The 26,265-nt window shown below is 33.3% G+C and overlaps 1 long non-coding RNA gene across 2 annotated transcripts in view; it reads left to right on the top strand.

Moving 5' to 3' along the window:
* The window catches only part of LOC138857278 (uncharacterized), a 75,465-nt gene that overhangs the window by 15,939 nt on the left and 33,261 nt on the right, over positions 1-26,265 (top strand). The window contains exon 2 of one of the 2 annotated variants that reach the window (XR_011396367.1): positions 10,773-10,822. The exons of the other annotated variant lie outside the window; for it this stretch is intronic. This is a non-coding gene — a long non-coding RNA (uncharacterized lncRNA). The remainder of the gene's footprint in view (positions 1-10,772; positions 10,823-26,265) is intronic. 2 annotated transcript variants of the gene reach the window in all.

Below are 26,265 nucleotides of genomic sequence, written 5' to 3'. Positions count from 1 at the left end.
GACGCTTTTAAACGGCATTCTCTAAACATTGTTAATGTAGAGTAGAATAATGCAGTTTATTTATGAAAATAGTAATTTTTTGCTCTAAAAATAAATGCAGCTAAGCCGAGTAATGATATTTCAAGAAGTACCTTCTGTAGCGCTAAAACTAGAGCTGCTAGAAAGAAACTGAAACTGGTAGATTTGAAATCAGCAACGTCAAATTAGCAAGAAACATTTTAGAAACTTCATAAAACAAATAAAAAATTTAATTTCGTTTACCGATGTTATATATCCAATTTCTTATATTTAGCGTAAATGACATTGCCAATTCAAGGCATTTATCTTTCTGAATTTATTGAAGGCAAAAGAAAGTGAAAGTAATTTATTACAATTTGACATTGCTTCGAGGTGCCAGCAAAAGGAAAATATTCAAATGTGGAAATTTTTTTGAAGAAAAGTCAATTTCAGGCGAAGCTTTCGTAAGGACAAATAAAGATGTATATTTTTTAAGTAAAAAAAAATACTTTATTTGAGTCTTTAAAACGCTTACCACATTAACTTACTTCTGTATTTAAACACGCTCATTTCCTCATTTGCTTTTGGTTGTGTAGATTCTGATAAGCTCTTAAGCACGACACTTAATGCCAAACATGCGCTGTCAAAATGAACTCGAGAGTAAATGATCTAAATTAACGAAAGAAAGTCATTAGTCATTTTGATAAGCATCACATGGTTTTACAAATACACATACATTAACATATGCACGCGAATATTTGTGGAATACTGATAAATCACGCAATCATGTATGCAATTACTAAACATTAGTATATGACACTTGGCAAATGGAAAATATATGTTTACATTTTTCTTTAAAAACTTTTCAATGGAAACTAAAGCGTTCAGCATAGGGTCAGGGTTTGTTCATATAATTAGGAGTTCTTGAAGACAAGGTTACTAATCTAGCTCTGACCATCGATACAGAGGGTCTATCAATAAGAACGATATGATGTTAAAATGAAATAAACCACTCAAATTAGGTCAAAATGGATTGTGTTTGTGTTTTTTTTTTGCTATGCAGATAATTTTATGCCATATATGATTTGAACACAATTTTGACCAAAATGGCCATCATGTCTTAGTTTGTATATCTCTACCCAGTTTCGTAAATTCTCGATGACCCTGTGAAGCATTTCGGCTGCAATTTCGCTATAGTGCGCTGAATGTCGTCTTCTGGTTGATTGGCGTAAACCTTTGACCTCCATACTGAGAAAACAACTTAGAGGCATTAAATGACATGATTTTGACGGCCATTTGATTGGGCCATTTCTCGAAACTCGCACCGTCTTTTTTAAAGTGGAGATGGTCCGACGCGGATTTCATTACTTTCCGGCAAGAAAAAGTCAGTCAGCATCGTGCTATAACGCTCGCTATTGAAGGTAACAGCTTTTCCTGCGTCATTTCGAAAGAAATAAGGACTGATAATGCCGCCATACCACAATCTGCACCAAACGCTCAATTTTTGGGGATGCAATTGCGTTTGCGAAACACTACATGATGAAATGGCAAATCTTATCATCTCATAAACAAAAACTGAAAATTTGCTTAAAATTTAAATGTTTTTTTGGTGTCTGCACATATTAGGGTCTTTCATTCAGGTTCATTTAGTAGTGTTAAAGGGTTCGGGTCAGTCAGATACAGCGCTTTAAACGTGCTTGTCTCGAACTTAGAGACAATCGCAAGTGTACCCCTCAAACTTTATTTGTAGCTGGACAAAACCTTTATCCAGTATACTTCAAAGGACTTGTTTTCGCAACCTTTTATTATTAGAAAAAACTTCCCCATAGAGGCTCTCTTGATTTGGCCCAAAAGAGGACATTAGTATTAAAATAACTGGATATATGCTTTAGACTATCATAATTATGTTCATTAGAGATTTGAAGAACTAAGCCGGAATACTTTTCGCTTACATTCGGAAGAAAATTGCATTTTAAAAGGTCTCAGATTCTCCTAACTCTTTTAAGAGATATAGTTAATTACAAATAGACAAAATACTAATTTTACTAACGTCTACGAAGAAATCAGAGGGTAGCTCAACGTGGTATCGAACTGGGAGAATAGAAGCGGCTTAGCCGTCAACCCAAGTAAAACTGAAATGGTTTTATTTACCAGGAAGTATAAAATTCCAGACGTCAGTGGGTTTATTCTTGATGGAGGGCTTTCATTGAGGCCACATTACCAAAGATGGTGTTTTGTATCTATGAAACCGAATCAAAGCTAATAACGTTTGATGGTGTATTCGTTTGTGAAGGGCGCTCAAAAAGGCTACGCTCGCTAAGAAGCTTGATCATGTCCAAAGAGCAGCTCTCAGACTACATCAAAAACAGCACTCAATGCCAATTTACACAGAGTAACCGTAGATATAGCCGGCAGATGCATTGCTGTGAAGGTGCTGTTAGGCTAAGGGAAACTGAGTATACGAAGGGGTAAATTCTCTTCACCTTCAACTGCATCACTAAAAACTTGGACCGCAGAGGTTACTCCGGGTACCCTTTTATCTGCTCACAAATCGACAAAGGATATGTGGACGGGGAGAAGTCTTTTGAGAAGATAGGCAGAGAGCTTCTTCACGGATGGGTCGAAGCTGGGAGGGAGAGTTTTCTGTAAGGCTACCGGATCACTGTTGTGTATTACGGGCAGAAGTAGCTGCCATTAGGTTATTAACAACCACACTGCTCCGAATTGCAGCCTCTTTTAGGAAGGTGAGCATTCACAGAAAAGCTCGCTAAATATGCGCACAAAGTTTGTTAATTAGTGTCTGTCCACACTAGAAATAGTAGCAAGACACTTCATTATCAGACTCGTTTTGGTGCCTAGTCATAACGGAATCGCTAGCAACTACAAGTTGGATCCCCGCTGTCATCTTGCATTCTAGCACTGAACCTATGGACCTTTCTTCGACAACCAGCTTCTGTGCGACTGCGAAATTGTTTTGGCCTACAATATATCGCAGAAGATGTTCTGAACTAGATACTTGCCCTTAGAAAAGTTTTTTCTTGGTGTAGTCGCATGAGTTATTACTGGACATTGACCAATAGGCATTCATGATGAGAAAGATGAGGTAAAGACAACCAGGCATTTTCACCTCCAAATGCCCAATTTTTGCAAGACTCAGTAACTTTCAGTTTTAAAACCACTTAGTAGTCATACCTTCGGCGAACCAATGCCCATAGCCGAAACTGACATTAGCCGCCCAACAGGTTTTTGATAGGCTTAAAGCGCTCTGTCGATTTATGGGAACCTTATGATCAATTATATAAGAGTTTTAGCTACCTTAACGGGCCGGTATTCGGAGCTATCCAAGTGAGATCAACCAATCGACCTCTAATTCTAATCTAACTTAACCTAGCTCGAGAACTTTAAGCAAGCATTTGCCCTTCTTACTTTTTCCAGTCTTATATCTTTTTATCTGTGGTTATATGTTTAGTCAAAGACACCAAACAGACAAATGTTATAATTTCGGTGGATCGTTTTACTGTCTCCTATAGATAATAAAAGGTTTTCATTATTTAAACTTAAAAGTATCTAGTATATGCTATGCACCAATTTCTTATGTCTAGGGTCACCCTTTAACCCAATATTAACTCAATAATAAGTCTTTTATTTAAAAAAGAGACAGGATGCTATTTGTATAGAGTAAAATAATAATGATTTGACAAACTTATTTATTATTATTTTTTAATTTGTAATTGCATTTAGATCTCATAATTATTCGTAATAATAATTTCGGCTTAAAGATTGGTTACTTACTAATGCTTCCATTGATATCAAGGCATTGGCATAAGAACTTACAAGTAGAATATATTCTTTCTCTTACCGCTCTCTGTCAATCTATAATATTATTTTTTTACAAATTATAATTTCATAAGAATACACTAACTACAATTTCGCAGCTTAAAACTGTAGAAAACATTCATATATTATCTTCATTTTTATTGCCACACTGAATTCAAATATTCTTATTGAAAACTGCCTACTTAATACTTAGTGAAACTAACATTTCCGTTATCACGCTACACACACATGCAGAATTTTAATAATCAATAAAGCAGACATACAGTTTTACTAAAATTAATTGCAAGTTTAAGTATTAAATTTTCCGCGAACTTTTTACTTGTGGTTTTTCGCAACTCAACATGGCGTATACGTAATATTTGTATAATGTCGCCGCAGCTAATTTTAATAGGCTTTAAGAAACTTTAAATGTCTGAAAGCCGCAACAGAACCAAATGCTTGGCAATGTCTATCAACCTAAGCACATAAAATTGAATATGCGCCGACTTTTGTGCTTGAATGTATGTGTGTGTGCCGTTTCGAAATAAAAGGCTGTCATTGTATTTGATGTAGTAAGCTTTTGCTTGACTTTTATATAGACTTATGTTATGTTTAAATCTTATCATTACTATTTTTCACAAACACTAACAACAACACCAATAAGCAATCATTCATTTGTATAGTTGGCATTGCTTAGCTACAACAGCTCTTTAAGTCAAAGGGTTTTGGCATTACAATGTGGCGCTTATAAAAGTAAATGAGTCTTTACATTTAGAAACATGTACTCACGCATAATAGTTTCCTTGATGCAAAGCACAAATCAAAATTGAACTAAGTCGCTGGCGTCTTTTGACAGCAGCGATCTTAGGTCGACCACAATTTCGAGGGTGTTGTGTTCGGCGTTGTCATTGTAATTAATGACGCAATAATTCAGTTTGTTGTTGACAACGCAAAAAGATTGGCATGATGTTATAAACTGTTTAACATATTTACATGTATGTTTGTATATATATATATTTCTTTAAACATTAGGGTAAGAATTTTCCGCCCAATATTTAAAAATACAGAGTCACAGGTAGTTCTTCAAAAAAGAGATATTGATGCCGCTATAAGTATATGATCCTCTTTGTTACGATTGAAAACTGAAGACTTAACTCTAAATATGTTACGGTTGTTAGCAACCTTATTGTTCCTTTTTTAGTATAATAGAAATGCCAGTTCTAACTTACTTATGTGTGATTCTTGTTTAAAGTTGGTTTCAATGGCTGATGGGGATCGCGCTTGATCTACTCATTCGCGAGGACACCGTTAGGCCATTGACTAGTTAGAATTCCTAGAAAAAAGCAAACCTTATTGAGGATGAAGAACCCACTAGATCTCTTGCGATCCACTTTAGGCCAACGGCAGCGTGGGAATTTGTGAAAGCCCAGCGCTGGACAAACTCCCGAGAGTCCCAGAGATGGGAACGTCCGATGTGTTTTACGTAAGTACAACCTCTTTCGTTTTCGGGTACGGAACCCAGTTGTTTGTGCAACTTCTTTTTTGAACTGAAAATTCAGTTCTTCCAGCATTTAGGTTTAAACCACAGCCACCACGATACTCTCCAAAGTACCGAACCCAATGAGCAGAGTGAACCAAGGTCCAAGAGCATTCTGCTCCCCGTGGTACCAGAGTTGAGTCTCCGGTAATACTGTGTAGCCGAAGCTACTGCCAGTTGAGCTACGCCTTACTCAATGACTGGTGACATTTGTCGCTTGAACTTCAAATGTCTTTTTATTTGGAATCTCATTTAAAGTCTATAATATCAGTTCAAGCTGAGTATTATAGCACTATGTTTGACATCATTTACTAATCCCAGAGATGGGAACTCCGAATCGAACACATTCAACTGACATCGGGGCTAAGGTGGCTTTTAATGACCTGGAACTAATACTATTCTTATCAGAAAGTGACTTGATGCCGTATATCGTTAGGTTAGGTTTTAATAACCTAGCTTTGAACGCACGGTTAATGAGCTTTAATCTAGTTTTGCCGCCCTAATATCGGATTTATGTATATCTAACGGTTGATTTTTCTACTATGAACCGATATAAAGTAGTATTAATTTCGCTTGTGCTCACTTTTTTTATACTCGTTTAAAATATAACTATTATCCACTGAAGTGAACGCATACACTTATGTTTGTGTCTCAGTTTATTTTCAGCCCACTCACATTACCCACTCATATTTTCTTCTTCTTTATCTGGCAAGATTTTAGCTTCTGAAATAAATAGTTTGATATTACTTGCGGGATTTTCTTCATTAAATTTCACACGTGATTTAATTAAGTGAAATAAAGTGGTCGTTTTGCCGCCATTAAACATTTCATACTTTTGCTTTCTTCTTCTCTAGATCCAAAGCTTGCCTTTAAGTTGTTCTTTTAATTACAAGCTCATGTCTATTTTTGATAATTTGCTCGCTAAGGTTACTTGTAAGTATGAGCTCTTTTTTTTTTTGTTATAATGTACCATAAATCGGCTGCCCAGTTTAGTCTCTGCACTATTATTCTCTTATTCATTCTTACATCTAGTAACTTAAACTACTACTAGGTTAGGTAGTTAAGTATGTGAGTGCACTAAAGTCGTTAGCGGAAATGCTCACGAACCTCGCTAATGGGCAGCTGAACTCTGTAAGTGCCACACTCTGAACTATTAGTTCGTCATTTGCGATAAGTGCAAGTGAATGAATGAGAGTGCAAGCTTAAGGGTAAGAAATTGCTCAGAAGAAATTTATATGAACTTGCTTAACAAAAGATACTGAACAATAAAGCGATGGAAGTATTCACTTTAGTGGGACAGGCGGAGGATAATGTTCATTAGGTATTGAATTACAAATATAATATATGTGATGTATTGCATAAGGGGTTAAGAAGAATAACATATAATGAGTATAATAATAATTTTCTCAGTAGAAATGTAGACGAAATGCCGAAGAGCTATTTATTAAAGCGGATTAAAATTCACATTTATCGATTGGTATCATCATGCTCACAAAAGTGTCTGTTTAGGCTGGATAACTGAATTCCGTTGATGCCAGCTTTTAAATAAAAAATTAATATTATTATTTTTTACTCCAATTTTAAAGTTAAAATATACTTTTCCATATTTAATCCAATATATTCGTTTATTAAAATAAAAAATAAAATTTTATATTTTTAATCCCAAACATTTTGGAAATTGAAAATACAAAATTGGAAATCTACACTTCTCCCTTCGCAAAATTAAGCCGTTTTTTTTGCAACCGTTTTGCCCTTCCCCTATCTTCAGATTTTGAACATACCATAGATTGCACCTTGTTGACTACCAAAAACCAGATGACTATAATTTTTTCGGTCGATCGGAACGTCTTCATTTTCTTCTTCGAAGTGACATGTCAGATTTTCTTGTGATATCAAAACATATATTTTCGTAAATAGTACAAACATCAGCTACATTTAGAGAATTTATTGCTCTTCAAAGCTCTTATCTTTTATTAGTTGCCGCATTTGTCGACCTACAAATATTCGCTTTTTCCGATACTTTACCGTGCTAACTTAGAACAGGTTCCGGAGTAGAGTACAGATTTTCTCAATTTGTAGGTTTTGGCAGGTTTACCAGTGTAATTTGCTATCGCGATATTTTGACAGCTATCTTGTCTAGTTTTGTGTTCTATTTTGGGCCAATTCAGCAAATCCTTGATTATTTAGGCTATGTGTACCGCCTCGTAAGGAGTTTTAGTTTTATTCATTTGTAATATGAATAATGATTTCACGAGTATTTGCATGCGATCTTATAATTTTTAATTTTTTGAAAGATTTTTATAATGAAGTATAACTTCATGCGCTCATTCCATCAATATATCTCAGCGTTTACTTGTATCGCTCGTTGGCAGGACAACCAACTATATAATTCCCTGACTTTTGATATGCAAGTACAAATGAACATATCCTCAATAACTCAGACGGCTTCTGTTGAGACCTGTTCATCCATCTACCTTCCAATCAATATTGCTTTATAGAGAAATATAAATGACTGAATGGCTTTTTAGCTTCAGTAGTTCAATTGCACTTTGAGTATTTTGTAAAACTATTTAAACGCACACAGTTTTTCCATTGCTCACAAAGTCGTCGTAAACTACTTACATACATAAACTCCTATATACATATAAATATATATACATACATATTAGCATAGGAATGCGCTTTGTATATATTCTAAGCACAACTTACAAGTAATACGGTTCAAAAGAATCGCAACCAGACATTTGAAATGCTATTACAAGACTAATACATACATGTGGCATGTGCCAAGTCTGTACAGTTATAACTAAAGTGTAGCGGCATGCTTGGATACTTAATATATTTATGTTGAGTGATTGTGGCTGTTTGTGTGTGTATGCTTTGAAAAAAGCGTTTCGACTAAAAATGCCTTAAGACACGCACACATACACATACAAAAATATACAAATAAGCTTTTAAATGTTTGCTATTTATTAGTCAGTTGTTGCTTGCAAATATAAGCAAGCTTCGTTATAAACATATATACAGATGTGTGTGGTGGTAAATATTCAAGTGGCGCATATCAAATGCAACATTGCATTTCCGTGCTTTTTGCCGCAATAGGAAAGCACCAGAAACAACAACAAAAACAACCAGTACCAAAACAGTAAGCATGCGTAAGTGTATACGGATATGGCCACTTTAGGCTAACAACTCTCATACAAAATGTTACTCATACGCGCTGTTGGTCGCCATATTTTTAATATGAGTAGTGCGTGCGTGTGTGTGTATGTGCGCGCTGTTATATATATATAGATATATATGCATGCACTGCAACTATGTGGCACAGGGCAGAACTATATGCAGTTACATGTAATTTGTATATATTTATAAATATTTATACAAATACATGCACATAAACAACAACAAATACACGCACAAGCTTGGTGCTTTGTTTGTATGTATTTATGCGGGTTTGAGGCAACATAAAGCATCGTTCGGTGGAGTACATACACTTGACTTAAGTTGGAGTTAGTGCACTTTGGCCAACAATGTTGTGTTCTACAACAACAAAAGCAGTGGAAACAACAACAACCACAAAAAAGGAGTAAGAGCGAAAAGCAGTAACAACGAAAAATACAACAACAACCACAGCAGCAACAGCAACAACAACCCGAAAAAGGCATATACAGCAAACTAGCGCGTACACATACAAGTACACACTTATTACATACGTACATGCATGCCAACCAATTCACATTTAATCCTTTAGTCCTGCTGGCTAGTACTTCCTTAACGCTTACCGCTTACCATTACGCTCGGCGCTGTATCCTTTCATATTCCTGCAATCAGCTTAGTGAAGTCATATGTTTCCGTCATTTTTAAGTGTTGTTATGGCTTTGTTGCCGACTACCACTGTTATTGCAACTGTTTGCATGCAATGCAACTATTGTTGTTGTTGCTGGTGCTGTTATTGTTACATTTTGTGCTTGGTTACCTCATTGTTCCGTTCTATTCTGCTGTGAGTTCCGGCAGCGTTGACGCATAACGAGCACTCATTGCTGGCATTACTTGGCCGGGCATTGTGTTGTTGCTGCCTGTTGAAGGGCCGATGAAGAAAGCAGCTAAGAAATAAAATATTATTTCTGGTCGAGTTATTTTTTATTATGCGCTATTATTGTTATTGTTGGCGTTCATTTTGACTGCATTGCACTTGCATTTATTCAGTGAGCGTCTCATACTGCAATGTCCTATAATGACAGATATCCATGACTACAACATCGGGCACAACAATAATAACAACAAATTGAATTTGTAACGCTAACAAGCGACAACAATGGCATAAATTCTTTATATGGGAGCAGTTGAAAATATAAAGAAAAAAAATTATAAAAAAAATATGTATTGCTCGTCTAAAGACAGCTGTCAGTGGACTTGTTGCCTCTTCTTACAGCAACAATTTTTATTTTCATCTGCTTAACTTATGTCATCTTGCTGCGCCATCCTGCGTAATTTTGTGTGAAATTGCTGAGGCTTATATTCTCATTTGTCGTTGTTCTGGTTGGGCTTCTTGCACACTTGACACTTATCTGGCGCGATTCTGCTGCTCTCTTGCGCTTCGATATATCATAGTATGGCACAATTGCATAATTTAATTATTCTTTGTGTATAGTAGCTCTCTCATTGTTGTCCGTCGTGTTGTTATTTATATATTACAATGTATCAAAATAGGTTTTGCTATTATTAACACTTACCTCTCTTTTGTGTGAAAACGAGAAAAAACCTTAACTTCGGCTGCACCGAAGCAATAAAACCGTTCACAATTAAGCAATGTTTCCATACAAACTTTCTGGCAAACTTAATATTCCCTGGTTACGGTATAAATATAATATAATATACTTAAAATTTTGCTGGATTTTCGGAACTATAAATTTAGTTTTCAATCAAGAATTTATTATCAATTACCTCTTGAAGATGATGATTCACAAGGACCCTGAATATTTCCTGTACGCTATATTAGCAGAAATATCTAGGCGAGACCGAGACAACGCCCACAAAACAAAGGTTTTAAATATTTTTTGAGTGTTTTTTATGTTTTGCTAAACATCGCGTTTTCTCCTACAAAGTGTCCCAGTATATAAAAAATTGTAATATCAAAAATCCCTCTAGGCATTCCCTGGGAAAAACTGTTGTCTAACGAAAGAAGTTTGATTTTTTTGATTTTTCATAATTTAGCATCAAGGCACTGCAATTTATTTTTTACCCAGATACCTTGGAATAATTGCCGCCGTACTCGTATTATTTAATATTTCATGAGATAGTCTTCCGCAAGTTGGAAAACACACCTAGATTTTTGTTCCATTTTTAAATTAAAAACTTAAGATCTCTGAAATAGCGATATCAAATTTTAAATAAATTTGTTTTTTCTTTATATGTATTTCAGGCACTTAAGGAAAAGCTTTCATAATCTAGAGATTAACATTAAATATAAAGGTAAGGTCATAAGACTTTGAGTTAATGCAAAAATAATTGCAATACTTAAATATTCCATATGCCAGTATAATACTGTCTACTGGTTATATCCTTTTTGATATCTTTTTGTAAAGCTTGATCGATTAAGTAATTTTTAATGTACTTGACTATTGTTTGGGATTCGATGAGTAAATTTTATCACGTTAACAATAATAGGAATAATATTGGATATGAAGAGCGGTGCCTTTTGTGCAAAAGCAGATTAATTTTTTTTTTTCTAAAAACAAAAATGTAACCTCTAAAAAGGCGGTGACTTCTAACGAGGAACGTAATTGTCATTATAAATGCTGATTAATTGTTATAAATTGCATATGTTTAGAACTTAAGTTCTACGCGATATTCCGACCATATTTTGCAAAGGTAATGAGAATTCGATCTACAATTTCTAACAGAATGAAAAATATGGTGTATTTTCTATGCTTGCGAATAGATAACACTAATTTCCAAATATAAAGATTATAGTCATATGATATAAAAAATATCAGTAATAGAATTGTGTTAAATTGTTTTGCTAAAACCATGATTTATAAATATTACTTTGCATTTTTCATGCCCCAAGTAAAATAAAATGCCAACATTTGTACTGCATAACACATTTTAATTCCCATTAAATGATTGATGTAAATTGGATATGCGCGAGCTTAGGCGGTGTTTATCCGCACAAAAGGTTTACAAACATTTAAGTAGAAAACAACAAAAATAATATAGTCCGCAACAAAGGAAAAAAATGCACACACAAATGTGAAATACTCTGGAGGCTCGAAGAAAATTTCAACGTACCTTATTTTTTATGTAAAGAAAAAGTAATCGATATCTGCTCATAGCGAGCGCTTTGTTAGAATGTAGTTACTGTTCATATAACCATCCCATTTCACAGTAAAAATTTGGTGGTTTTTGCCATGTATGTATGTGTGTATATGTATAAATCAACACGACTAGAAAACTAAAGAAAATTTCCATTTTAAAATTATAGTTTATTTATGTTTTTTTATTTGAATCACATTCGGTGGCACCGAGAGCGAAATAGTTTTAAGTGTCACATGTACTTACTATCAGATTTAGTCCATATTGAAATAAAATTTTTGTGAAATATAGTATGGTATATGACCAATATATGTTGCTGTAATTTACATAGTTCCCAAAACTTTTTCGCCATTTGTTCATAAGTAAAAAAAAATATTTTTACATGTATTTTAGGGAGAGTGATAAATTTAGATTAGAAATTTCAATGATATGTACTTTCACATCTTATATCGATTCGATTGACAACCACATATCTGACATTTTCCATACAAGTCGATACTATTTACATTGAAAAGGTTGGATTAATTTTATATTGGAATTATAGAGGTATACCACAAAATTATTGGTTTGATTATGACTGCCATTGAAGTTTTTATAATGAGCTTAAGGCTTCAGATAGCGATAAAATGGTTTACATATACATCAACTGTAAAAAAGTTATTTCAGATATTACCTCTAAAGTTTCTTGTTTGGGAGCCTAAATTTTCCGACGCTCGATAAAAAAAAAATTGTATTTTTACTATCAGTTTTCAAAAACAATAAAAATAAAAAAATAAACAAATTTCAAGTTACACTTTATTGAAGTAGAGGGGGAAAGGGGCGTGTCCATCCGTCATGATTTTCACACTTCTGTTCATCTGAAAACAAAAAATGCTTACAAAAAAGAAAACATGACAAAAATTTATTGTAATTTTTTAGACTAGAAACCCACTTAAATTTTAAATATTATAGTATTTTGCATAGCCGTTTCATGTTCATTGGAATTGGTACTTGGAGAAATTTACATTTCAGACTCAGAAACTTAACTTACATGTATCTCTGCCCTGTACAAATATTAGCTATGTACTTACTAATGATTGGTTTAACAAGTTCCTTTCTCGAATTATGCTTTTTTGTACAATCGAGTCAATTTTATTTCTACATTCAAGTTAATAAGAATGTGAATTTCTAAATACTGTTTAGTTCAGATCAAAATCTGCTACTTATTACGCGTCTATTTATGCATATGCAGTAGGTAGTACGTCTTATATTTTTGTTCGTTAAATTTGAATTTTATTCGATGATCCTAACAAATTTTGATATAAAAATGTTCCCTGGCAGGTATTTAGCTCACTGTCATATACAGAATCAGAATGTCTTAACTTCGACTTATCTTGAATTTCTGATAATTTATCAACCATCCATATTTCATAATCGGTTGATGCCGATTCACTGCATTTATAACATACTTGATATACAGGCTCATTTCTCAGTAGACATGAAATGTGCAAGTGACTAAAGAAATAAAATCGTCTAATCATAATTACTTGCAAAAGCAATAAGTTGTGAATCGTTAAGTTGATAGACGTTCAAGCACAATTATTTATGATGTGCCGAAATGACAATGAGAGAAAGAGAGAGTGAGAGTGAAAGTGCATGGCGTAGTGACTACTTAAAAGCAGGGAAAATAATTGAGTTTGTTTTAACTTGAGAAGAATTGTGTTGTTTTTACTGAAGTGACTGTCCGTCTGTCCGTCCGTCCGTGCAAGCTCTAACTTGAGTAAAAATTGAGATATCTTTATGAAACTTGGTAGACATGTTTGTTGGTACCGTGAGACGGTTGGTATTGCAGATGGGCGTAATCGAACCACTGCCACGCCCACAAAACGCCATTAAACAAAAACAAATAAATTGCCATAACTAAGCTCCGCAATATGTTACAAGAATGTTATTTGGTACACAGGATCACATTAGGGAGGGGCATCTGCAGTTAAAATTTTTTTTTAAGTGGACGTGGTCCCGCCCCTAATAGGTTTAATGTGCATATCTCCTAAACTACTAAAGCTATAATAACAAAATTCACTGGAAGCAAATTCTTTTAGCACCTCTACCTACGGTTGGAAAATGGGTACTGTTAAAATCTACTACTGGGATGGTATGAGATGACTTTATAGGAACCGTGCTTAACAATTTTAAAATTTCAACCAAATTCGGTGCATAACGTGTTTTTCGTATTCCTATGTCATAGTGCGAAAATATATTTCCGTTTACTAGCCGGTGAGTTTGTATCCTGTGAACTTCCTCTACCCACTAAATTTGCTTTTAAGGATTTATTATCTCACATGATTTTCGTTTCTTTCACTTATATTCTGGCTCTCTTGCTGCTTGTTGGCGTCATTTTCATTTGAATTTTTTCCACTTGATTTGCACTCGTTATTGATAGCGTTAAACTGTCCATGGAAAAGCACTTTTTTTCTGTATCATCTCCGTTCTTTAGTAAATATATATATAAGAGGACATATATATAATGTAAATAGATTTACTTAATGTAACTTTGTTAGCAGAAAATTGAAACTTAGCATTATTTATTTAGCTTTCCAATAGTCACTGTTATAAATACAATTTCCGCTAGCTGCTCGTTTATCCATTTCATCCATTTCTTTTTCACTTTTTTACTGGGCTCAGCTGTTTTGCTTTTCTTTCGCGAAAATGATTGACAAATTGCTTATAAAATCAACTTAAGTCTTCCAGCTGCAATCATCGAAAGTTTGCCGCCAACCAAAGCGTTCTTCCTTCCTTTCATCATAGCCATCTGCACACTTCTCCTTCCGCCATCCTAGCTTTCACTTTCACTTTCCGTTCCTCTGCATGCTGAAGGTCGTTTGGTATTTTTCTTATCATTTTGTGTCAGTCTTCGATTTTACTTAAGCCAAATTTTCCAAGTTTCCTCTATTATTTTTTACATATTTTGTTTTCCTTTTTATTTCGTGATCATTTGTAATTTCTTGTGCAACTTTTTATCGCGCTTTTTGCTTTGCTGAAGTCTGTTTGTATACTGAGACATTTTTTGAAAGAGCACAAAGTTTTATTGGAGCATATTTAAATTAATTAACTTGTGATAAATGGTGAGCGCAAGGACGAAATATCTGAATGAGAACGAAAATTATAATTAGATTATAGCAAAAAAATAGCTGCATAATTATCACGACTTGTTGCATTATAAACAGACACCTAAAATTATGTTAAACAAAGTCTTTTTTGATAAAAAAAAGGAACTAAGTGGGATAATTGGTGCTGCTAACATTACTAGATAGTATATATTGTATAATGTTGCTAGAAACATACCCAAAATTATTTGTTTAGTAACTCCGCAGAAACGATTGAGAAATTGTAAATTAACTGTGTTAGGATCCTAAGAGTATGCGGCATATTTTGATTATACTGAAATATGTTTAAATCTAAAGGGAGCTTATTATGAGGATAATTTTGAGGTACCCAATGAGGGTAATGGAAAAACATTTAATTCTATTATTATTATTTTTATTATCAATATAATTTTTTGTGGAATTTTAATGGAAATAAATATTGGTAAAATGCAATATTCTGCAAAATCCATTTCGAACCCTTCGACCTAGGTATAAAAATGTAAACACCTTTTCTTTTTGGTTTATTTGATTAAAATTAATAAACTGCAATAAACAATAGTACAACGATAATATATACGTACAGAGTCTTTAGACAAGCTCTCGAGTACTCCTATATCTTTATGAAACTCGGTATACGTATTTCTTGGTACCGTAAGACGGTTGGTATTGCAGATGGGCGTAATCGGTACCACTGCCACGCACATAAAACGCCATTAATCAAAAACAAATAAATTGCCATAACTAAGCTCCACAATGAGATACAAGACTGTTATTTGGTATACAGCATCACATTAGGGAGAGGCATTTGCCGTTTAAAATATTTTTTAAACTGGGCGTGGTCCCACCTCCTAATAGGTTTTATGTGCATATCTCATACTGATAATAATTTAAATTTATATTATAAAATAAATAAATGAAACTCTTGATAATAGTGTGTTTTTGTGTCAAAAATGGGTTGAATCGGATCAATACTCCCTTTAGTATAAAATTTTGTCAACACCTGAAGTAATTTCCCGAGCTTTGATCCTTGGAAGTTGCGAGAGTATAAAATGTTCGGTTACACCCGAACTTAGAACTTCCTTACTTGTTTTCATTATGATTTAATAGCCACCAGCAGTGCTGTTTCGTCAATGTGGTTTCAGTTTTGTCTCTAAACGGTATGTACTTGTATATGTCGAAACGTTTGTTTTCAGCAGTGAGTATTTTCGAAGGCACTACTTTGTTGCTCTTTTAAATATGTGATAGATTATTGGGATGCTGTTCTCGTTTTGGATAAAACCATTTTTGTCCAAGTTGAGAGAGGATTCGGGTGGTACAAATCCGTTTGCAATAACTAATGCAAAGTAGTCATCACTGTCGTTCTCTTATTAAAGGGTTATTGTTATCATATAGGCAGCGACTTATACAAGTATACTTTCTAATTAGAATTATAATATGACAATAAATACTGGGAGCTTTTGCAATGTCGTATGGTTTAGAGTTAGATATAAATTTAGTGAAATTACTATTCTGAGACCTGTGCAGCGATGTGCATGATTGGAGTATTCTTCTCTAGAATTTTCTGAGTCTTTCATTTATATAAAGGGGAAAAGTAACGTACTTTTAGATCTTGGCGCTAATGAATTCTCAAGTCATTTATGGTTCGGAAAAATGCATGCGTTATGCAAATTGAGTCACTAAAAACAGTTGACGAAAGGAATATAATAGTTGTAGCTATGATTATGATTATTATATTTTATTTCCCAGTATATTACATTGTGTGAAAAACTACAAAAATTTATATTGTCTATTAAACTAATAATAAGACTAATTGTTTATTTCCATAAAAGTTAGAAAATGCTCGTTTTATTATTAAAATTAGAATTTACGATTTATACTGCATAATTTTTAACCAAATGTAATCAAATTTAATTTAATTTAGCATAAAGCAATGCACGTGGATATTAAAAATGCATTAATTTTTGAAATATTCTTTTGCTGTTACTAAAGTATGAATGTGGAAAATATATTCAACTCTCAGTGTCATAATCGCTATTAACAGTACTCAAATTTCTCTCAGTGCTATCTGTGTAGATTGGCAAACACTTAAATTTAGGGATGACACGTATGTATATCGATTATAGAATATCGCGTAAGGCATTGTAAGTTGCCTGTCACAATTACGTGAAGTTGTACGCTTGCCAGTAGGTAAAATTAAAGAACGTAACGAGAAGAACGTGATATGCAGATTTCAAGATATGATTTCATTCACTTTTTCCATGTTGTCTTGAATAAGGAAGGACAAGTTTTATATGATTTCGCAATCTTATCTAACCCTGTAATTTTTCATATTCTCAATAAGACATCGGTATTTCATCACAGACAATCAGTCGCGTTGATCTATATAATATCTTCTGTTTTATGTTATAAAGTTGAATTCTATTTTATCATATTAATAGCTATGAAGTATTGTCTGTTTTAGACTCTCTGCGATGAGAACCATCTTAGTTTACGAAAAAACTCTGGTATTTTAAATATTGTTGGGGATTTATTATATAGATTACGATTACAATTGAAAAGATTCAACTATACAAGCTGTTATGTGAAACATTCCTTAACCAACTTAAAACTTATTCTTAACATAAACAAATATTCAGTTCAAAATACAATGGTTCAACCATAACTTGTTTTTATTTAATTCCTATGTTTTCTGTTCTATGTACGGTGTCTTGGATACAAGAACATGTAAGTTATGTCGAAAGTTTTTTTATATCTTTTGCAATGCTTTTCCAGTTATCATATCGATCGAACTTATTTGGAAAGAGCCTCAAAAATTTTTTCTTGAATATTACAAGGAATTTAGTTACTTCTAGAGCCTTCACTAGGATGACCTTAAGCTTACAAGTTTAGCCAATACTGATTAAAAAGTCTTAGCAATTTTCAGTCAAATGAGTAAAAGTTTTAAAAACCATGGCAACCTTGCCATCTCTAACGAAACGGACACATTTCATTCAAATTACTAGTACCGTTGTATGAACATTCATTGACGGAAATTATGTCAACCACAGACTGTGTACATTTCATTATCGCGTTTAATATCGATGGCCACAGGTTTGCATATGTATTACTCTTAGCGCTGTAATAGATTAAACACTAAAAAATATACCACTGTATGCAGTAAAAAGCCAGCGCGGCTGAAAATATAATAAATACATGTGATATTAATTTAATATTTGCGGTTCGCGTGTTGTAATTCATTTGATTTTTTCTACTGATGGTTTTTGTCAGATTAATGCCTAATTGTGGTTATTAATGCGCAATGTTGTAGTAAGTAGTGTTATAATAAAAATTCATTATATAATAAGGTAAATGTCGGAAATGCGGTTGGCTAATCGTGTTAAATTGAATTGTGCTTTAGTTTGCTCTAAAAAAAAAGAGAATTGAAAATAGTACCATGTAGAAAAAAATTCAACTATTTATATTATATTTTCGTAAAGTACCGAGAATGACTGTCGAAAAGCTTTAGCTCGAGTTATGGTTTGATGTTGTTTCTCTAATTCAAATACCTCTACACCGAGTAAAAGTAAAGTCAAAAACTTGATTGGTCTTGGCTTTTAGTTAAATTGTGCCAAAAATTTCTTGCCAAAACCGGTATTTCCCTTTTTCAATTCCCTTTAAGTAAAGATACTGGAGTAATTCTCACTAACCGGATTTATGAACTTTGTTCGGGTAGGAATCCATATTTTTTCACCAAGCTTGGCATATGTGATTTTGCCTTCTATGCGCATGATATTTATCAACTCGGAGGTACAATTTTCAGCTCGTCCAATTTGTGTGAGTTGCACTGAAGTATCGACCCAGGCTTTTAATTAGGTGATAGAACTAAGCCACCACTGCGGATATACATAAATACATACTTAGTTTTGGAAATAAATTTCCATTTGTCACTTTCAATAATACATTTTATTGTTGCCATATTTTTAATCTCAAATTGTGGTTTACAAAAAATTAAATTACATTTTCGGTATTTTTTTTCTATACTAATGTTGTTAAACAATATTTTTGCTATTTAAAATATTAAATACTGAAGTATATTAATAACATACCTTAACTGCGCTTTTGCACAACCAAATATTACCAATAATTTCTAAATTAATCCCATATTTACTATTAACGCGAATTCATTCCAAAAATAATTGTAAACTTTAATTTATGAAATTTGTATTTTGGTTTAATAAATGACTTTCAATTACGAAGCCATTGTAATTAAATATGGTCTCATGAAAAAAAATGTTTAGTGCTGTAAAATTTATATAAAAAAGCACGAAAAAATACAAACAATTATGAAATAGCCAACATTTTATGGGTACTAGTTAGCAGATATACCTATTACTAGTTTATTAAAAAAAAGTAACGAAGGGCAAAGTTCGGCAGTAACCGAGTTTTATACTCAACTAATTTGAAAAGATCAAAGGCGTGGAAATAGTTTGAAGTGTTGCAAAAATTTATATTAAAAAATGTTGCGAAACAATTCAACCTAATTAACTCAAATAAGACTTACCTGATATAAACTCAATTAAAGCTTAAAAAAAAAAGTACTAAAAGACTTTTTCTCAGCAATTATGTTTGATTTACCTTCAGCGGATTGAAATATATGTACATTAAGCAAAATGTTTGTCTACAAGTATCCCTCGCTACTGTACTAAATTAGGCTTCTCTTGGGTGCCAAAGAATTCATTCTGCAAGTTTTATTAAGATATCTAAAATTATACTCGAGATATCGCTTGCACGTCAGATAGCCAGGCCGGATCGGCGAACGGACGCACAGACAGTCACCCGGATTTTAACTCGTCTCGTCATCTTGATTACTTACATATGGTATATATTTATTTATTTCGATTAGTTTTAGGTCTTACAAGCAACTGTTTGGGGAATAAAACTATTATACACTGTTGGGAGAGTATAAAATTAGTGAAGAGCCGACCATTGAAAAAGTTCTTCTGGTAGACTATAGCGGACTCAATATTTTTGTACTGAAAATCATCAAATGTACCGGACATACAGAATATCGATTGCGTATTTTTACCCGCCTCTTCGACTAGGTGGCGTTGTGGTACAATTTTGGTTACTTTGCATAGTTTTTCTTCGAAAAATAGTATTGATACGATTTTAAAGCGAACTATATCTACTTTATGATGGTTTCGAAAATTTTTCGAAATCTACCCATATTTTTTTTAACCCTCAAACTTTGTATATGCTAATAAGTTAAGAAAAGAGAGAGCAGTCGGTTCATATTTTCAAACTGTAACTGATGCTAAATTCATATGCAACATTTTTATGGTATACTCTCGCAACATATTATATTACACAGAATATAAATGTATCTAACGGCTAAAGTCAAATATCTCATAATTTAACCCTTTGCAGTATATATAATATTATATGTACCAATAATGATATCGGAATAAAATTTATACAAAATAGAATTTTTCAGGACAAAATGGTCAAAATTAGAGCATAACTATGCAAGTCCTAGATATCGACTATGAGGACATTGGTGCCTACGGTTGACTTTTCACAAAAAATGTGTCAGATATCTTAACAAAGTTCGAATATTCTTGATAATTATGTGTACAAGTTCCAAAAATGGGTAAAACCGGACCAATTCTTCCTTTAGTGCCCATATGTTTAATATACCATAATCTGGCATTCTGAACTAGATCAGTTAGTCTACATACTTTGATTTCAACACTCACTCTCTATTCCAGCCCCAATTGCCGTGATCAGAGTGCCAATTTCTGCAAATGAAAAAATGCGATCCAGCCCTGCACGTTCTAAGTTTAGAATTTTTCCTCTTAAAGCAAGTACCGCCTGGGTACTCTCTGTCAAGTGAATTACAGTAAAGTTCCAGAATTAGCGTTTCTATGATAACAATTACTCTTCGTCATCAAAAATCATACTTTCAGTTGGCTTTATATCTGTAGATATGGTATATCGGTTAAAATGAAAGACAGGCTAGTAAAATTGAGTGAAAATCGTGGTTAAATTTAAAGTAACTGGTCTACGAGTTACCCCAGCCGCCATATAATACATATAATTCTTTGCGACTTAAATATTTTTAAAATTGCATGGAAACGTGTACTCGAGCTTAATTTGGCTTAACGTCATTATAGATTTCCGACTTTCCGGTTACCTTAACATCGCTTACCTAGGTGGTGCTTTAATGAAACTAAGAGGGCATGTTTTCCTAAACATAATGTGATTAAGCGCAGAATATTTATGTAATCGTAATATATTTTGGTCTAGCCCCCTTTTATTCGATCCCTTTGGCTAACTTTAACCTTCAACTTTATCCAAAAAGTTTCATTCTCTTGGCGGTATGGGTATTGGTATTGTAACAAATATTATAACTTAATACCACATTTCATATTTTTGAATAAAAACAACTAATGGTTTTAATCGACTACGTATTGCAGTTTATTGAAAAGTATCATATTACTTTGATTTTTTCTAAACGTTCATAATTACATACATATATATGTGTATGTATGGCGTTAGCTCGATTTTGATTTAAATTGATAGTTGCGTTAAACTTTCGAACAGCGCCAGGTGAACTCATCTCTTGCGCATTACATTGTAATTAAAGTGGTTTAGCGTCGAAATGTGCAACAGCGCTGCAGCTATCAGCAGTCAGTTATCAATAATGAATGCGCATTTTATTGAACTAAATTCCTCATAAATTGCTTGGAAATTGAAATGTAAACGGTATTGATATGTAATCGTAGCTTTTCGTGATAAATGCATATATAATGAGAATACATATGAAAGAGAATGAGAGAAAAATATACATACATATGTATGTACATGTTTACGAAGGGATTTAGCAGAATATGTTCGTATATGGGTATATACTCGTATGCTTGTACAATATATTGAAAATGTAATGTGTATAGGTATTAAATGCTATTTCTGAGTATACTTACCAAATGTACTTCATCTGAGCTTTCTAAATTTAAAGACAGATAATTAATTTAAGAAAACTGAGAGTTTACTCTGCCCAGAAAACTGTTCAGGTCCCGGCTGAGTGAATGATAAAGCGAAAAGTTATATCTGAAGGGGTATTTTAGTAAAGTAGTACCAATAAACTCAACAGGTCTCAGAGTTATATTGATTCATATTTTTATTTCATAAATTATTTGTACATCAGTAATAATCGATCGCTTGAAGCAACAATTACTTGCGTATTCTCTGACCGCTCTCAAATCTTTTCTTTTCTTTATGATTTCCTCTGTAATTTAGTTTCTTAATTCCAATGTTAAAACTTAAATTTCTAAGTCAGTACGAAATATAAATGCTTTGTTAAGCTCACGTGAGCGAAAATAATTGAAAAGCCAAAAACTTAAAATAAAATAATTTCTTTCTCTTTATTAAATTCTTACTACAATATTAATTTTCAAAATTTCTTCCCTTTTAGCATAGTTAACTTTGTCGGCGAATTATTTTCCTTCCTACCTTGGAATCCATATATATATACCCACAATTTAAATTAAAAAATTAAAAAAATATAAAGGAAAGAAATAAAAAAATGTGTTTAATTTTATATAATTTTCAAGTAAAGAATATAATAGTTTGCAGAGTAAATTTATTTATTATTATATATGTATGTATGTGGATTTTGAATATTGCAAATAAATAAAGATTTATTTAGGAATGTGGAATATTCATACCTTCTGCAAGTTCATGTATTATTCCGTGAAAATTACGAATGAAAACAGAATATGAATGTTTCTTGATGCCGATGGCGAGGAATCAGCTAGTTGGCCAAAAAATCAGCCGATACCGATGGCTTAAAAAAAAAACCCTAAATATTAATTTGTTTATGAAAATAAAATATTTAGTGAACTTGTATAACATTGGTCATGAACAAATAGTATTACAAAATATATAAGCATTTTAGAACATACTCGTATTCGCTTATATATATATACATGTGCATATACATACATTATTATTTATTACAAATACTTCGCATTCAATACATTATTTCATAGAATTTTTTTTCTTCAATATTAAATAAATATTTGATCCTAAATTAAATTCATGGCAATAGCTTCTGGTTAATAATGTTCTGAACAGCAGCCAACTTCACACTTAACAACTTTACCGTTATATATTCGAATAGCTGATATATGATATATTATATATGTTTGTAAAAAATTTTTCTAAATTTTTTGGAATAGTTTTTGTTTAGTGTCCTATCAAATATGGTAGACCGAAAGCAGCATATTCGGCATATTTTACTGTCTTTTTATCAAAAGGGTAAAAATACAGCTCAAGCAAGACGAAAATTATATTATATGTACGGAGAAGACGTGTTGACCGAAGGCCAATGCCAAAATTGGTTTGGAAAATTTCGTTCCGCCAATTTCCATCTTGGGGATGCACCACGTCCTGGAAGGCATATTGAAGCTGATGTGGATAAATACTGTTGTTAAACCATGCAAATCGTCGATTAACAACTCGGGAGATTGCTAAAGGTTAAATTCGTCTAACATGACCGTTCACAAGCACATGAAACGTCTAGGATTAATATCGAAGCTTGACATATGGGTTCCTCATGTTCCTACATAATGAAATTTGCTTCGTCGCATTAACGACTGTGAGCTGCTAATCAAACGTCAAAGAAGTGATACATTTTGTGAAGCGCATTGTAACTGGCGACGAAAAGTGGATTCTTTTCAAGAATATAAAGATCATGGACATCAAACGGATGAGAGCTCAAACCACGACAGTCACCAAAAAGTTATGTTGCCTGTTTGGTGGGATTTCAAAGGGATCGTTTATTTTAAGCTTTTGCTCGACAATACCACGATTAATTCTGAAGTGTGTCGGCTGGACAAATTCAGTGGTTCATTCCAACAGAAGAGACCAGAATCGGTCAATAGGAAAGGTGTAGTATTCCACCACGATAATGAGAGACCTCTTGCAAGGTTTATGACTTGCAGCTTGAATGGGATGCGCTAAAACACCCACCATGTTCTGCAGACTTGGCACCTTCGGACTATTAGTTGTTCCGCTCTCCAAAAAATTTTTTGGATGGGAGAACCTTCACCTCAAATCAGGACACCAAAAACCACTTGGACCAGTTTTTTGCCTGAAAGGATCAAACATTTTATGTGCGTGGAATCAATTTCAAATGCCAAAATGTATTAGATGAAAATAGAGAATATATAATCTCCTAAAATGTTTTACACAATAAAAAAATCGTTTTTAAAATGGCCCAAAAAAACGAAATTACTTAGTGAATGACCCATTATACAAAATTTTCGGCTTACGTTAATTATTTTAAATACATAGTCGATTATTTTTTTCACGCCACATTTTGATTGCTCCATCGCTGTACCGAATATTAAATTTTGATTCATCTGTAAAAGATAACCGTTCCAGAATTAAAAATCCTTATTTAAGTAGTTTCTTGCGAATCTAATACGTTTCATTTTACTCGTAGCACACACACCTGCGTGAATGTAGGTAGGTAGAGTGGCTGTCTGACGACGCACCTACGCCTTTAAGAGATCCACCGTTACTACAGTTCCCTCACTCTCACAGTTCCCTCACTCTATTAAGTGCTCTCTGAACCACCCCGTGCTTCTAATAAAGTTCATAAGTATAAAAAGTTGTATTCGTGTCATCTCCAAGACGTCATCAAGAAATCCTCGACAGATAGTTGCGAATATTTTCCTCTATAGAGCGTTGCATTGGCATCGAATACGTTTTAAATTCTTCTCTTCTTCTACCGCCTGACAACTTCCACAATAGCTATTATTTGGTGTTCCTAGTCTGTTGGCATGTCTGTCAATTAGACAGTGAGCTGTTATCACTCCTACTAGAGTTCTTATGTCATTTCTCAAATTCCATTCATGCTTCGATGGCCTGCTTGTTGAGCAAGTTAGGGATGGACTCCACTACTCAGCTATATTTACAACATGTTTGCCGATTAAATATTTACAAATAGCCAAAGGCATATATACTCTCTCTTTTCTCTGGCTAGTTCATCTGCTTCACAATTACCAGGAATATCACTATGTTCTGAAACCCATTACAGTTAACCACTAAGAGATCTAGGCATTATTTGATAATCTTTGATGAAACTCCAAGAGACTTTAGTGATTTCAAAGCTGCTTGGTTCTCCGTATATAGAAATATATTCCTTGTTGTGAGCACACTCCTTGTCAGAACAAGAAGGCTTAATTTAACTGTGGTGTGGCTGTGATCTTCGCTTAGAAGACACTGAAATAGTCTAGCATTTTGTTAATAAGACACCACTTTCCATTCGATTATCTACTTTGGACCCATCCGTATAGATGCTTATCCCTATATCCCTGTCCACCTCGCCCCTTTTCCGCTCTTCTCTTTAAGAGAACACACTATTGGGTACCGAACTTACATTTAATTCTATAGGATTACAAAGATCCGAGGATTGGGTAGAAACAGGAACTTACTAAGTATCTTAGAATGCCTCTTATTACAGGCGACTAATAAGGAAGATTCGCTATGTCTAAGTGCAGACTTCGCTGCCAATTGCTTATAAAACAAGTCTGTTTGCAGCAAATGTAAAATGACGGTTAGTTCCTGACTTGACGTTGTTCGAAGATCACTGATGTATATACTAGCTTCTCTGGCCATCATTTTGCATCGAAAAGTAAATTTTTTTATACATTAGAAGTTAAGCCCTTTATTTAGTACGCAAATAAGCAACTTGTCGTATTTATTTAAGTCGAGTAATTATGAAGATATTGTTCAGTCTCCTAGTTATGCCTGACCAATTGATTTTCAACACACAGCTGCGTTTGGTATTTCCGTTAAAATTTGCGAATTATTGTCTCATTCTTTAGTTTTTCTGTGTTTTGTTTAAAATGATGGTTGTGTACCTCTAAAATCATTATTTACTACGCTTGGTTATATCTTTGTGATTAAAACATTAATGATACATAGATTTTTTTGACGCATCGTAAGGAAAATTTAGAGGAAGTATGAAGCCATAAGAATAAATGAATCGGTTTAGAAAACTACCTCATGCATAATGTAAAGATGATTACTTTGTGACAGACAAAGGATAATCCAGTGATCATATTCAATTAAACCAAAAAACTGATTTGTAAGGCAAGTACCGTACGTTGACATCACTGTCAAAATAAAATTTCAATTCGTTTCAATTTAGAAGTACCTTCGCTAGTCCATCCATTGATATACTTGTATTATATATATGTATGTAAATGAGTACATGACCTCCACTTATCATCATATCTAGACAAACATCAAACCTTAAGGTTTATTTAGGCAAGCAAGTTACAATAAACATCTTTTATTTATATATATATATAATTTCCTAAGGATAAGGACACATATTTCATACATCATATGTCTTCGCTTTCAAATATTAAACAAATGCTACGTAAATCAATTAGTATTTAATTAATTATGAAAACTCGAATT

Source organism: Bactrocera oleae, chromosome 5 (assembly GCF_042242935.1).
Source record: "Bactrocera oleae isolate idBacOlea1 chromosome 5, idBacOlea1, whole genome shotgun sequence".
NCBI classification, from domain to species: Eukaryota; Metazoa; Arthropoda; class Insecta; order Diptera; family Tephritidae; genus Bactrocera; species Bactrocera oleae.
Note: the sequence above shows the minus strand (reverse complement) of the source record. Positions and strands in the feature narration are given on the sequence as shown.